The sequence below is a fragment of the Cryptomeria japonica genome, unplaced genomic scaffold, assembly GCF_030272615.1.
Source record: "Cryptomeria japonica unplaced genomic scaffold, Sugi_1.0 HiC_scaffold_953, whole genome shotgun sequence".
Taxonomy (NCBI): domain Eukaryota; kingdom Viridiplantae; phylum Streptophyta; class Pinopsida; order Cupressales; family Cupressaceae; genus Cryptomeria; species Cryptomeria japonica.
Window position 1 is genome coordinate 12,501 of NW_026729647.1, and position 15,000 is coordinate 27,500.

At 59.6% G+C, this 15,000-nt stretch overlaps 1 non-coding gene across 1 annotated transcript; it reads left to right on the top strand.

The window, feature by feature from the left end:
• Positions 1-12,263: 12,263 nt before the first annotated feature.
• Positions 12,264-12,382, top strand: LOC131872991 (5S ribosomal RNA). Its single transcript, XR_009371034.1, has one exon. It is a non-coding gene; the product is annotated as a 5S ribosomal RNA (ribosomal RNA).
• The last annotated feature ends 2,618 nt before the right edge of the window (positions 12,383-15,000 follow it).

Sequence of the window (15,000 nt, forward strand, 5' to 3'; positions counted from 1 at the left end):
ACCTACGTGCAAAGCGGTCGCACACCGGGTAAGGGAGTGAGAGCCCCAAACATAGCTGGGCGAGGCGCTCACTCCGCTCTTTAATATCTCGTTAATACCGCCAAGGAAATGGCACAAGCACACACACACAAGCATCCTCGGAAGAGGACAGTTCGAGTGACAGGTCAAATCCAAGAGTTCCGAAGACTACCTCCAGGAACAATCGGGAACAAGACCGATTACAAGTCGTCGAGTCTGTTACTGGGCGAACACGAGATGCGCACAGGAAATCGATCAGCCCTCACAATGGCCCAAGGCCAGAGATCGGACTGCTACGATTTACCCCAACAATCATCGTGCCACTCTTCGCAGAGAGGTGATAGACGCCAACGAGCCCGCGCATAGCAATCGAGGTGTAAAAAGGGCGTTGAAGGCAGGAAGCCTGGACGAAAGAGGCTACGAGGTCACCTCGAAGCGGTCTAAGAATCGGGCGCACTTGGGGCGACTACCAGTGCCAACCCCTTATCCCGCGGTGCGTCCGACACACAGAAATTTCCAAGGCGGCCAAGGAGCCTCCCCGCATAGCAATCGGGGTGTGAGGTTACGGATGCAGCATTGATAGCAATCGAGGTGTGAGGCGAAGGATGCAGAAGTGAGAGCCGAGGGATGTAGCAGAGATAGCAATCGGGGTGTGTGATGCAGAAGAGATAGCAATCGAGGTGTGCGGTGGGAAGGGCCCAGCAGCCAGAATGCATGAAGCGACGGATGAAGCAGTGATGACAACCGGGCTGTGAGGAGAGGAGGGATGCAGCCAAGAAAGCAATCAGGGCTCGAGGCAAGGGATGCATCAAGGATAGCAATCATGTTGTGAGGCGAGATTCCAAAGGCTAAACGTGAGAGGCTGCAGGGTCGACTCAGAGAGGTCTATGCATGTGAGAGGCTGAAAGCAAGGTCGACTCGGAGCGGTCTATGCATCGGGCGCGCTTGGGGCGACTACCAGTGCCAACCCCTTATCCCGCGACGCGTCCGACAAAGAGAACGTTCCAAGGCGGCAGAGGAGGTTACCAGCCGAAGGATGCAGTAGCAATAACAGGTATAGTTCCGCGGCGGCCGAGAAGACTCACCGCATAGGAATCGGGATGCGAGGCGAGGGATGCGGCGGGAAGGCCCCGACGGCTAAACGGAAGAGGCTGCAGGGCCGCCTCGGAATGGTCCAAGCATCGGATGCGATTGGGACGACTACCAGTGCCAACCCCTTATCCCGCGATGCGTCCGATACACAGATAGTTCCAAGGCGGCCGAGGAGCCTCACCGCATATCAATCGGGGTGCGAGGCGAGGGATGGGGCGGGAAGGCCCCAACGGCTAGACGGAAGAGGCTTCAGGGCCACCTCGGAATGGTCCAAGCATCGGACGCGCTTGGGGCGACTGCCAGTGCCAACCCCTTATCCCGCGATGCGTCCGATACACAGATGGTTCCAAGGCGGCCGAGGAGCCTCACCGCATAGCAATCGGGGGTGCGAGGCGAGGGATGGGGCGGGAAGGCCCCAACGGCTAGACGGAAGAGGCTTCAGGGCCGCCTAGGAATGGTCCAAGCATCGGACACGCTTGGGGCGACTACCAGTGACAGCCCCCTATCCCGCGATGCGTCCGATACGAAGATGGTTCCAAGGCGGCCGAGGAGCCTCACCGCATAGCAATCGGGGTGCGAGGTGGGGGATGCGGCGAGATGGCCCCAACGGCTAGACGGAAGAGGCCACAGGGCCGCGTCGGAATAGTCCAAGCATCGGACGCGCTTGGGGCGACTACCAGTGACAACCCCTTATCCCGCGATGCGTCCGATACGAAGATAGTTCCAAGGCGGCCGAGGAGCCTCACCGCATAGCAATCGGGGTGCGAGGTGGGGGATGCGGCGAGATGGCCCCAACGGCTAGACGGAAGAGGCTGCAGGGCCGCCTCGGAATAGTCCAAGCATCGGACGCGCTTGGGGCCACTACCAGTGACAACCCCTTATCCCGCAATGCGTCCGATACGAAGATAGTTCCAAGGCGGCCGAAGAGCCTCACCGCATAGCAATCGGGGTGCGAGGTGGGGGATGCGGCGAGATGGCCCCAACGGCTAGACGGAAGAGGCCACAGGGCCGCCTCGGAATAGTCCAAGCATCGGACGCGCTTGGGGCGACTACCAGTGACAACCCCTTATCCCGCGATGCGTCCGATACGAAGATAGTTCCCAGGCGGCCGAGGAGCCTCACCGCATAGCAATCGGGGTGCGAGGCGAGGGATGCGGCGAGATGGCCCCAAAGGCTAGACGGAAGAGGCTGCAGGGCTGCCTCGGAATAGTCCAAGCATCGGACGCGCTTGGGGCGACTACCACTGCCAACCCCTTATCCCGCGATGCGTCCGATACACAGATAGTTCCGAGGCGGCCGAGGAGGTGGGGGATGCAGCGAGATGGCCCCAACGGCTAGACGGAAGAGGCTGCAGGGCCGCCTCGGAATAGTCCAAGCATCGGACGCGCTTGGGGCGACTACCAGTGACAACCCCTTATCCCGCGATGCGTCCGATACACAGATAGTTCCGAGGCGGCCAAGGAGCCTCACCGCATAGCAATCGTGGTGCGAGGTGGGGGATGCGGCGAGATGGCCCCAACGGCTAGACGGAAGAGGCTGCAGGGCCGCCTCGGAATGGTCCAAGCATCGGATGCGCTTGGGGCGACTACCACTGCCAACCCCTTATCCCGCGATGCGTCCGATACACAGATAGTTCCAAGGCGGCCGAGGAGCCTCACAGCATAGCAATCAGGGTGCGAGGCGAGGGATGCGGCGAGAAAGCCCCAACGGCTAGAGGGAAGAGGCTTCAGGTCCGCCTCGGAATGGTCCAAGCATCGGACGCGCTTGGGGCGACTACCAGTGACAACCCCTTATCCCGCGACGCGTCCGATACACAGATAGTTCCAAGGCGGCCGAGGAGCCTCACCGCATAGCAATCGGGGTGCGAGGCGAGGGATGCGGCGAGAAGGACCCAACGGCTACACGGAAGAGGCTTCGGGGCCGCCTCGGAATGGTCCAAGCATCGGACGCGCTTGGGGCGACTACCAGTGACAACCCCTTATCCCGCGACGCGTCCGATACACAGATAGTTCCAAGGCGGCCGAGGAGCCTCACCGCATAGCAATCGGGGTGCGAGGCGAGGGATGCGGCGAGAAGGACCCAACGGCTACACGGAAGAGGCTTCGGGGCCGCCTCGGAATGGTCCAAGCATCGGACGCGCTTGGGGCGACTACCAGTGACAACCCCTTATCCCGCGACGCGTCCGATACACAGATAGTTCCAAGGCGGCCGAGGAGCCTCACCGCATAGCAATCGGGGTGCGAGGCGAGGGATGCGGCGAGAAGGACCCAACGGCTACACGGAAGAGGCTTCGGGTCCGCCTCGGAATGGTCCAAGCATCGGACGCGCTTGGGGCGACTACCAGTGACAACCCCTTATCCCGCGACGCGTCCGATACACAGATAGTTCCAAGGCGGCCGAGGAGCCTCACCGCATAGCAATCGGGGTGCGAGGCGAGGGATGCGGCGAGAAGGACCCAACGGCTAGACGGAAGAGGCTTCGGGTCCGCCTCGGAATGGTCCAAGCATCGGACGCGCTTGGGGCGACTACCAGTGACAACCCCTTATCCCGCGACGCGTCCGATACACAGATAGTTCCAAGGCGGCCGAGGAGCCTCACCGCATAGCAATCGGGGTGCGAGGCGAGGGATGCGGCGAGAAGGACCCAACGGCTAGACGGAAGAGGCTTCGGGTCCGCCTCGGAATGGTCCAAGCATCGGACGCGCTTGGGGCGACTACCAGTGACAACCCCTTATCCCGCGACGCGTCCGATACACAGATAGTTCCGAGGCGGCCGAGGAGCCTCACCGCATAGCAATCGGGGTGCGAGGCGAAGGATGCGGCGAGAAGGACCCAACGGCTAGACGGAAGAGGCTTCGGGTCCGCCTCGGAATGGTCCAAGCATCGGACGCGCTTGGGGCGACTACCAGTGACAACCCCTTATCCCGCGACGCGTCCGATACACAGATAGTTCCAAGGCGGCCGAGGAGCCTCACCGCATAGCAATCGGGGTGCGAGGCGAGGGATGCGGCGAGAAGGACCCAACGGCTAGACGGAAGAGGCTTCAGGGCCGCCTCGGAATGGTCCAAGCATCGAACGCGCTTGGGGCGACTACCAGTGACAACCCCTTATCCCGCGACGCGTCCGATACACAGATAGTTCCGAGGCGGCCGAGGAGCCTCACCGCATAGCAATCGGGGTGCGAGGCGAGGGATGCGGCGAGAAGGACCCAACGGCTAGACGGAAGAGGCTTCAGGGCCGCCTCGGAATGGTCCAAGCATCGGACGCGCTTGGGGCGACTACCAGTGACAACCCCTTATCCCGCGACGCGTCCGATACACAGATAGTTCCGAGGCGGCCGAGGAGCCTCACCGCATAGCAATCGGGGTGCGAGGCGAGGGATGCGGCGAGAAGGACCCAACGGCTAGACGGAAGAGGCTTCAGGGCCGCCTCGGAATGGTCCAAGCATCGGACGCGCTTGGGGCGACTACCAATGACAACCCCTTATCCCGCGACGCGTCCGATACACAGATAGTTCCGAGGCGGCCGAGGAGCCTCACCGCATAGCAATCGGGGTGCGAGGCGAGGGATGCGGCGAGAAGGACCCAACGGCTAGACGGAAGAGGCTTCAGGGCCGCCTCGGAATGGTCCAAGCATCGGACGCGCTTGGGGCGACTACCAGTGACAACCCCTTATCCCGCGACGCGTCCGATACACAGATAGTTCCGAGGCGGCCGAGGAGCCTCACCGCATAGCAATCGGGGTGCGAGGCGAGGGATGCGGCGAGAAGGACCCAACGGCTAGACGGAAGAGGCTTCAGGGCCGCCTCGGAATGGTCCAAGCATCGGACGCGCTTGGGGCGACTACCGTTGCCAACCCCTTATCCCGCGATGCGTCTGATACACAGATAGTTCCGAGGCGGCCGAGGAGCCTCACCGCATAGCAATCGGGTTGCGAGGCAGATTATTGGGAAGGGAACCCCCTGGGATGCGGCTCAAGCAGTGCCCAAAGGGACTGGAATGCGGAATCACATCGAGAGACCCAAATGCTATACGAGGGCTCAAATCGAATTATCGATTTGGCCACGACATGGACGCATCGGAACGACTACCTTTGCCGAACCACTCGCAATTGCATCCATACCGAAACCAATAGACATTTCCGTTAGAGCCCTCGCATAGCATTCGGGAATCTCGCATGCCCCTCTAAATCGACCAATGCTGGCGCTCAATGAAAATCCGAGCGCTACCACCGTTCGAGCGCCAGCATTGGTCGAGTTAGAGGGGCACGGGGGAGAATGCTCCAGTCAACACCTCCCCTATATAAGTTATTTGTCCGATTCTCGCACAACCGTAGTCTGCCTCGTCGAATCAAACAACGGTCCCAGATTCCGACTTCCGTTCCGTAGAGACCCAAAAGCTAGATGGAGGCTCGCAAGAAAGAGAGTCGGCGCATAGCAATCGGGTTTCTCGAACGTTTAGGGACCGAGCTCACTTGCGGATAGGGCAAAATCCGCCAAGCAACCCAAAAGCTAGACGGGGGCTCGAATCGAATCGCCTAGGCGGCCACAACAACGACGTGTTGGATCGACTACCAGTGCCAAACCATTCAGCAAGACTAGTCTGTGTCGAGGCCGGATAGAGATTCTCAGAGAGCGCCCGCATAGCATTTAGGAGACCTGCCGCGTCCCTCACACTCGACAAATGGTGGTGCACGTTTATAAATCCGAGCGATCCCAACCCTTTCAAGCACCAACATCGGTCGAGATAGAGGGGCACGGAGGGGGCTGCGTGAGACAACACAGTCCCCTATATAAGTTATTTGTCCGATTCTCACACATCCGAAGAATGGTCATCAAATCGGACAACAGCCCAAACTTCCGACTTCCGTCCCAGAAAGCCCAAGAGCTATCTAAAACGTTCATGGCCGGAACTCGATCGCGGCTATACCAGTCCGCCAAGCAACCCAAAAGCTAGACTGGAGCTCTAGTCGAATCACCTCTGTGGCCATTGCAAGGACGTGTTGGAGCGACTACCATTGCCGAACCATTCCGCAGGTCGAGTCCATACCAAGGCCGCATAGAGATTCACGATGAGCTCCTGCATAGCAATCAGGAGACTTGCCGTGTCCATCACAATCGATAAATCCTGGTGCAAGATTTTTGCATCCGAGCGCTCCAACCAGTCGAGCACCAGCATCAATCGACATAAACGGGCACGGGGGGAGGATGCTCGAGAACACTACCTCCCCTATATAAGTTATTTGTCCGATTCTCAAGCAGCCGAAGTCTGGTCATCGAATCGGGTCAAAGACCACAACTTCCGACTTTACCCACAATGCAAGTCATCGAATCGAACATCGGCCCCCGAGTCGGACTCCATGCGTATGTCAGGTCATCGGACCCAAATTCCGCCTTCCTGCGCATGGCGGGCCATCAATATCAACTCGGTCATCGGACCCAAACTCCGCCTTTTTGCGTATGGCACGCCTTCAAATCGGTCATCGGACCCAAATTCCGCCTTCCTGTGCATGGCGGGCCATCAACATCAACTCGGTCATCGGACCCAAATTCCGCCTTTCTGCGCATGGCACGCCATCAACTCGGTCATCGGACCCAAATTCCGCCTTCCTGCGCATGGCAGGTCATCGGACACAAATTCAGACCTCGCCAATATGCCTACGTATCGAATCGGTCATCGGACCCAACTTCCGACTTCATCCATACTGTAGGGTCTTTGAGGTTGGCGCGGTGCGCTCAACCCAGGGAGTCGACCCATCGAAGCATACACCTCCCCTATATAAGCTATTTGTCCGATTCCCACACCTGTGTAGTTTGCACCTCTGACCAGGACATCGACCCCAACTTCCGAACTCGACTGCAACGACGGCACCAGCGCCTTGGTGCGCACCTTGCGACGCACAGTCCCAACATTCGCCTTCCTGCACATGGCAGGTCATCGGACCCAAATTCCGACCTCGCGAGTATGCCTACATATCGAATCGGTCATCGGACCCAACTTCCGACTTCATCCATACCGTAGGGTCTTTGAGGTTGGCGCGGTGCGCTCAACCCGGGGAGTCGACCCAACGAAGCATACACCTCCCCTATATAAGCTATTTGTCCGATTCCCACACCTGTGTAGTTTGCACCTCCGATCAAGACATCGACCCCAACTTCCGAACTCGCCTCCAACGACCGAACCAGCGCCTTGGTGCGCACCTTGCAACGCACAGTGCCAACATTCGCCTTCCTGCACGTGGCAGGTCATCGGACCCAAATTCCGACCTCGCGAGTATGCCTACATATCGAATCGGTCATCGGACCCAACTTCCGACTTCATCCATACCGTAGGGTCTTTGAGGTTGGCGCGGTGCGCTCAACCCGGGGAGTCGACCCAACGAAGCATACACCTCCCCTATATAAGCTATTTGTCCGATTCCCACACCTGTGTAGCTTGCACCTCCGATCAGGACATCGACCCCAACTTCCGAACTCGACTAAAAAGACCGCACCAGCGCCTTGGTGTGCACCTTGCAACGCACAGTGTCAACATTCGCCTTCCTGCACATGGCAGGTCATCGGACCCAAATTCCGACCTCATGAGCATACCTACTAATCGAATTGGTCATCGGACCCAACTTCCGACTTCATCCATACCGTAGGGTCTTTGAGGTTGGCGCGGTGCGCTCAACCTGGGGAGTCGACCCATCGAAGCATACACCTCCCCTATATAAGCTATTTGTCCGATTCCGACACCTGTGTAGTTTGCACCTCCGCTCAGGACATCGACCCCAACTTCCGAACTCGCCTGCAACGACCGAACCAGCGCCTTGGTGCGCACCAAAAGTGCGCACTTTTGGAGGGCACTTTTGTGCGCTCCAAAGGTGCGCACTTTTGGAGGGCACTTTTCTGCGCTCCAAAGGTGCGCACTTTTGGAGGGCACTTTTTGGAGGGCACTTTTCTGCGCTCCAAAGGTGCGCACTTTTGGAGGGCACTTTTTGGAGGGCACTTTTCTGCGCTCCAAAGGTGCGCACTTTTGGAGGGCACTTTTTGGAGGGCACTTTTCTGCGCTCCAAAGGTGCGCACTTTTGGAGGGCACTTTTTGGAGGGCACTTTTCTGCGCTCCAAAGGTGCGCACTTTTGGAGGGCACTTTTTGGAGGGCACTTTTCTGCGCTCCAAAGGTGCGCACTTTTGGAGGGCACTTTTTGGAGGGCACTTTTCTGCGCTCCAAAGGTGCGCACTTTTGGAGGGCACTTTTTGGAGGGCACTTTTCTGCGCTCCAAAGGTGCGCACTTTTGGAGGGCACTTTTTGGAGGGCACTTTTCTGCGCTCCAAAGGTGCGCACTTTTGGAGGGCACTTTTTGGAGGGCACTTTTCTGCGCTCCAAAGGTGCGCACTTTTGGAGGGCACTTTTGTGCACTCCAAAGGTGCGCACTTTTGGAGGGCACTTTTCCTGTGCTCCAAAGGTGCACACCTAGGTGAGCACCTTCGACCACACCTTGTAGCACACCAAACTCTGACTTTCGACTTCATCCGCAATGCAGGGTCTTTGAGGTTGGCGCAATGCGCACAACCAGGGGAGTCGACCCATCAAACCCAACACCTCCCCTATATAAGCTATTTGTCTGATTCTCATACATGCGTAGCCTGCAGGAGCAATTAGGACATCGACCCCAACTTTCGGCTTCTAAACGAAAACAAGGTCTTTGAGGTTGGTGTAATGCGAACAACTAGGGGAGTCAACCCATCAAACCCAACACCTCCCCTATATAAGCTATTTGTCTGATTCTCATACATGTGTAGTCTACAGGAGCAATTAGGACATCGACCCCAACTTTTGACTTCTTAACGAAAACAAGGTCTTTGAGGTTGACGTAATGCGCACAACCAGGGGAGTCGACCCATCAAACCCAACACCTCCCCTATATAAGCTATTTGTCCGATTCTCATACATGTGTAGCCTGCAGGAGCCATTAGGACATTGACCCCAACTTTTGACTTCTTAACGAAAACAAGGTCTTTGAGGTTGGCGTAATGCGCACAACCAAGGGAGTTGACCCATCAAACCCAACACCTCCCCTATATAAGCTATTTGTCTGATTCTCATACATGTGTAGCCTGCAACAACGATTAGGACATCCACCCCAACTTCTGAATTCGTCTGCGTTGACCGCACCAAAGGTGCACGCCTTGGTGCTCACCAAAATCCGACTTCCGACTTCTTCTGCTATGCGGGGTCTTTGAGGTTGGCGCAGTGCGCACAACCAGGGGAGTCAACCCACCGAATGCAACACCTCCCCTATATAAGCTATTTGTCTGATTCTCATACATGCGTAGACTGCAGCAATGATTAGGACATCCACCCCAACTTTTGACTTCTTAAACAAGACAGGGTCTTTGAAGTTGGTGCAGTGCACACAACCAGGGGAGTCGACCCATCAAACGCAACACCTCCCCTATATAAAGCTATTTGTCCGATTCTCATACGTGTAGTCTGCAGCAGCGATTAGGACATCGACCCCAACTTCCGAATTCGTTTGCATTGACCGCACCAAAGGTGCACGCCTTGGTGTGCACCCTGGAGTGCACTTTGGTGCTCACCTCGGTGCACACTTTGGTGTGCACCTCGGTGTGCACCAAAGGTGCGCACCTTGGAGCGCACCAAAGGTGTACACTTTGGAGCGCACCACATAGGGTCTTTGAGAGGTTGGCGCAGTGCGCACACCAAGGTGGGTGTTGAGGTGCGTGCCGAGGTGGGTGGGTGCTAGGGTGCGCTCCATGGTGGGTGCCAGGGTGGGTGCGTGCTAGGGTGGATTCCAAAGAGGGTCATAGGGTGGGTGCCAAGGTGGGTTGGTGATATAGTGGGTTCAAAGGTGGGTACTAGGGTGGGTTCCAAGGTGGGTCACAAGTTGGGTGCCAGGATGCGTGGGTGTTAGGTTGGGTGCCAAGGTGGGCTCCTGCGTGGGTGGGTGCTAGGGTGGGTTTCAAGGTGGACGCGAGGGCGGGTGCCAAGGTGGGTAACAAGTTGGGTGTTAGGATGGGTGAGTGCTAGAGTGGGTGCCAAGGTGGGTGGGTGCTAAGGTGGATGCCAAGGTGGTTCACAGGGTGGGTGGGTTCTAGGGTGAGTTCCAAGGTGGGTCACAGGTTCAGTGCTAGGGTGGGTGTCAAGGCGGGTGTCGAGGTGCCTGGGTGCTAGGGTGTGGATGCCAATGTGGGTCATAGGGTGGGTACTAGGGTGGGCTGCAATGTGGGTGCCAAGGTGGGTAACATGCTCGGTGGGTTCTAAATTGGGTGCCAGGGTGGGTGTGCACCCACCTTGCCCGAGGTGGGTGCCAAGGTGCCAGTGTGGGTGGGTGCTAAGGTGGATGCCAAGGTGGGTGAGAAGGTGGGTGATAGGTTGAGTGGTAGGATGGGTGGGTGCCAAGATGGGTCACAGGGTGGGTGCAAGGGTGGGTAGGTGCTAGGGTTGGTGTCAGGGTGGGTGGGTGCTAGGTTGGGTTCCAAGGTGGGTGCGAGGGTGAGTGTCAAGGTGGGTCACAGGTTAGGTGCTAGGATGGGTGAGTGCTAGGGTGCAAAGGTGCCAGGGTGGGTGCTAGGATGGGTCGATGCTAGGGTGAGTGGCAAGGTGGGTCCACAAGTGTCAAGGTGGGTGCCGAGGTGGGTGCCAAGTCGGCGACTGCTATGGTGGATGCCAAGGTGGGTCACGGGGTGGGTGCCAAGTTGCTAGGTTGGGTTCCAAGGTGGGTGCCAACGTGGGTGCTAGGGTGCGTGGGTTAAAGGGTGTGTCACAACGTGGGTGCCAGGATGGGTGCGCACCCACACTGGCCAAGACGGGTGCGGGTGCAAGGTTGGGTTCCAAGCCCGGTCACAGGCTGGGTGCTAGGATGGGTGGGTGCCAAGGTGGGCACCAGGGTGGGTGCACCCACCCTGGCCAAGGTGGGTCACGGGGTGGGTCCTAGGGTGGGTAACGGGGTGGGTACTAAGGTGCGTGCCAAGGTGGGTCATAGGGTGGGTGCCAAGGTGGGCACCAGGGTGGGTGTGCACCAACCCTAGCCAGGGTAGGTCACGGGGTGGTTGTCGGGGTGGGCGTCAAGGAGCCAAGGTGGGTGGCAAGTAGCCAAGTTGCGTGCCAAGGTGGGTGTCGGGGTGGGTGCCAAGGATCCAAGGTGGGTGCCAAGGAACCAAGGTGGGTGTCTGGGTGGGTGCCGAGGTGGGAGCCAGGGTGGGTCCCAAGGTGAGTGCAAAGGTGGGTGCCAGGGTCAAGGTGAGTGCCAATGTGGGTTCCAAGGTGCCAGGGTCAGGGTGAGTGCCAATGTGGGTTCAAAGGTGCTAAGTTGGGTGCGAGGTTGGGTGCGAGGGTGGGTGGGTGCCAAGGTGTGCTAGGTGGAAGCCCGGGTGGGTCGGCATCCCATGGGTGTCGAGTTGGGTGCCTGATGGGTGCTTCTTGTCAAGTTTTAGTCGTCGGGACTCATTTCGAGCCTTAGAGGTCGTTTCTTGTCCGGTTGCCCTGTCTTCGACCTGGGAACCCAATTTTGGTCCTCGGGTCCCATTTTTTTTTGTCTCGCATCCCACTTTTGGCCTGTGGCCTTTTCGGGGTCGATTCTCGTTTTGGGCATCAGAGCATGTTTCTTCTCCTAAAACCCAATATTTGTTTATTAAGTCTCGGAACACATTTTTGTTCTCGTGGACCCATCATGGGTCTTGGAACGCATTTGTGGTCCTTGGGTCCCATTTTGCATCCCGAAACTTGTGTTTTGGTGCTTGATCCCTATTTTGGGTGCCCACCTTGCACCAAGTGCGCACCCGGGGCAAACCGAGCGCCTTGGTGCACCGGGGCAAGATCGAGCGTGCACCCGAGGCGCCCCGAACATGCACCAAGGTGCACTCGGCCCACATGTGAGCGCAGGTCGTTGCGCCCGAGGTGGTGTGTGGGCACCGCGTTGCAGACGGGACACTGCACGCACACGACGCCCCCTCCAGGTGCACGCACGTAGGCCGGGCCGGGTGCACACCCGACGCCCTAGCAAGGTGCGCGCACCCGGGCAGGGCTCACACTTGGCGAACGGGGCGCACTTCGCGAGGGAGGGTGTGCACCTCGACGGGGGTGGGTGGCCGGGGTGGATTCGCACGTGGGTCGCGGTTTGCTAAGTACACACTGCGACAAGCTCATAACGGGTGCGATCATACCAGCGTTAGTGCACCGGATCCCATCAGAACTCCGCAGTTAAGCGCGCTTGGGCCGGAGTAGTACTGGGATGGGTGACCTCCCGGGAAGTCCCGGTGTTGCACCCTTTTTTAGTTTTTCGCCGGGCGTCGCAATGCTATTTGAATAAACCTTTTGCCCGTTTGCGTTCTCGTCGGGGCCGGGCCGGGCCGGGGTGCGCTGCCCGCACTACCGCGCGCGCGGGGGCGACACCGAGCGCGCACCCGAGGCGCCCCGAGCACACAGGCCACGGTGCAACCCGGGCGTTGTGCGCGCACCCCGGTGCGCCCGAGGTGCTGCGCGCGCACCCAGGTGAAATCGGTGTGCACCTCGGCCAGTGCGCGCTCGGTCGAGTCGCGCACGTTGGCCAAGGTGCACGGTGATGTTTCTTACTCTAAGGTTCCGCACCAGACGCCCGGGACAGGTGAGCGAAGCTGGGCGGGGCCGGGTGCGCGGCCGGGGCAGGTGCACGCAGCTGGAGAGAGCTTTGGAGCACACTTCGGAGCGCACCAATGATGCGCTCCATTCAAAAGTTTCCTGAAAAGGCAAAAAAAGTTGAGATTATAGAATTTCCCACTTGAGAGATTGTAAAAAAAAAAAATTTAAAATGAAGGAAACGCGGGTGCCAAGGTGTGCGCAGCCCAGCCCACCCTGGCGAAGGTGCACGCAAGGTGCGCACCCGAGGCAAACCGGACAATTAACCCAACTTTCGACTTCGCGCGCACCTTGGAGCGCACTTCGGAGCGCTCCTTGGTGCGCACCAATCTTGGGCACCTCGGAGTGCACCATGGCGCCCACCAAGGTGCGCACCCGGGGCAAACCGAGCTCCGACTTCGTGCGCACCTTGGAGCGCACGAAAGGTGCGCACCATGGCGCCCACCAAGGTGCGCAGCCCAGCCAAGGCGTGCGCATCAAGGTGCGCACCCTGGCGAAGGTGCGCACCCGGGGCAAACCGAGCTCCGACTTCGTGCGCACCTTGGAGCGCACAAAAGGTGCGCAACCCAGCCAAGGTGTGCGCACCCCGGTCAAACCGAGCTCCGAATCGTGCGCACCAGAGGTGCACGCCATCGTGCGCACCTTGGAGCACACTTCGGAGCCCTCCTTGGTGCGCGCCGATGTTGCGCACCTCGGAGCGCACCCGGGGAAAACAATGCAATTAACCCGACTTTCGACTTCGTGGGCACCTCGGAGCGCTCTCGGGTTCGCACCTCGGAGCACACCGAGGTGCGCACCTTTGATGCGCTGCCTTCACCAATTTCCAGAAAAGGCAAGAAAACATTGAGAAGGTGTGCGCACCGAGGTGCCCACCCTGGCGAAGGTGCACGCGAGGTGCGCACCCGGGGCAAACCGGGCTCCGACTTCGTGCACGCCGCACCTTGGAGCACACTTCGGAGCGCTCCTTGGTGCGCACCAGGGCGCGCAACCCAGCCGAGGTGCCCACCCCGGCGAAGGTGCACGCGAGGTGCGCACCCGGGGCAAACCGGGCTCCGACTTCGTGCACGCCATGGTGCCCACCGCGGCGAAGGTGCACGCGAGGTGTGCACCCGGGGCAAACCGGGCTCCGACTTCGTGCACGCCGCACCTTGGAGCACACTTCGGAGCGCTCCTTGGTGCGCACCATGGTGCCCACCAGGGCGCGCAACCCCGCCGAAGGTGCACGCGAGGTGCGCACCCGGGGCAAACCGGGCTCCGACTTCGTGCACGCCGCACCTTGGAGCACACTTCGGAGCGCTCCTTGGTGCGCACCATGGTGCCCACCAGGGCGCGCAACCCCGCCGAAGGTGCACGCGAGGTGCGCACCCGGGGCAAACCGGGCTCCGACTTCGTGCACGCCATGGTGCGCACCGCGGCGAAGGTGCGCACCCGGGGCAAACCGGGCTCCGACTTCGTGCACGCCGCACCTTGGAGCACACTTCGGAGCGCTCCTTGGTGCGCACCAGGGCGCGCAACCCAGCCGAGGCGCCCACCCCGGCGAAGGTGCACGCGAGGTGCGTACCCGGGGCAAACCGGGCTCCGACTTCGTGCACGCCGCACCTTGGAGCACACTTCGGAGCGCTCCTTGGTGCGCACCATGGTGCCCACCAGGCCGCGCAACCCAGCCAAGGTGTGCGCACCAAGGTGCACGCGAGGTGCGCACCCGGGGCAAACCGGGGTCCGACTTCGTGCACGCCGCACCTTGGAGCACACATCGGGGCGCTCCCGGGTTCGCACCGGCGTTGCGCACCGTGGTGGGCACCTCGGAGCACACCAAGGTGGGCAGCGAGGTGCGCACCTTTGATGCGATGCCTTCACTAATTTCCATAAAAGGCAAAAAAAAAACGAGATTTTAAAATTTCCGTTTTGAAAGATAGTGAGAAAAAGGGAATGCTGGTGCCATCTTGAGCCCGCCCTGGTGCGCAGCCCAGCCAAGGTGTGCGCACCAAGGTGCCCACCCTGGCGAAGGTGCGCGCCCGGGCAATTAACCCAACTTCCAACTTCGCGCGCGCCAGGGTGGGAGCGCACCCAACAACCGGGCCTGGGAAGAGCCAATGCGAGAAACCCCACCAAACGCTCTGACAAAAAAAGAGGGGGCGCTCCAGTAACCCCGCTTCGGAGCGCACCCTGGGCAAACCCAGCCAAGGTGCCCACCCCGGCCAAGGTGCAGGCGAGGTGCGCACCCGGGGCAAACCGGGCTCCGACAACGTGCACGCCGCACCTTGGAGCACAC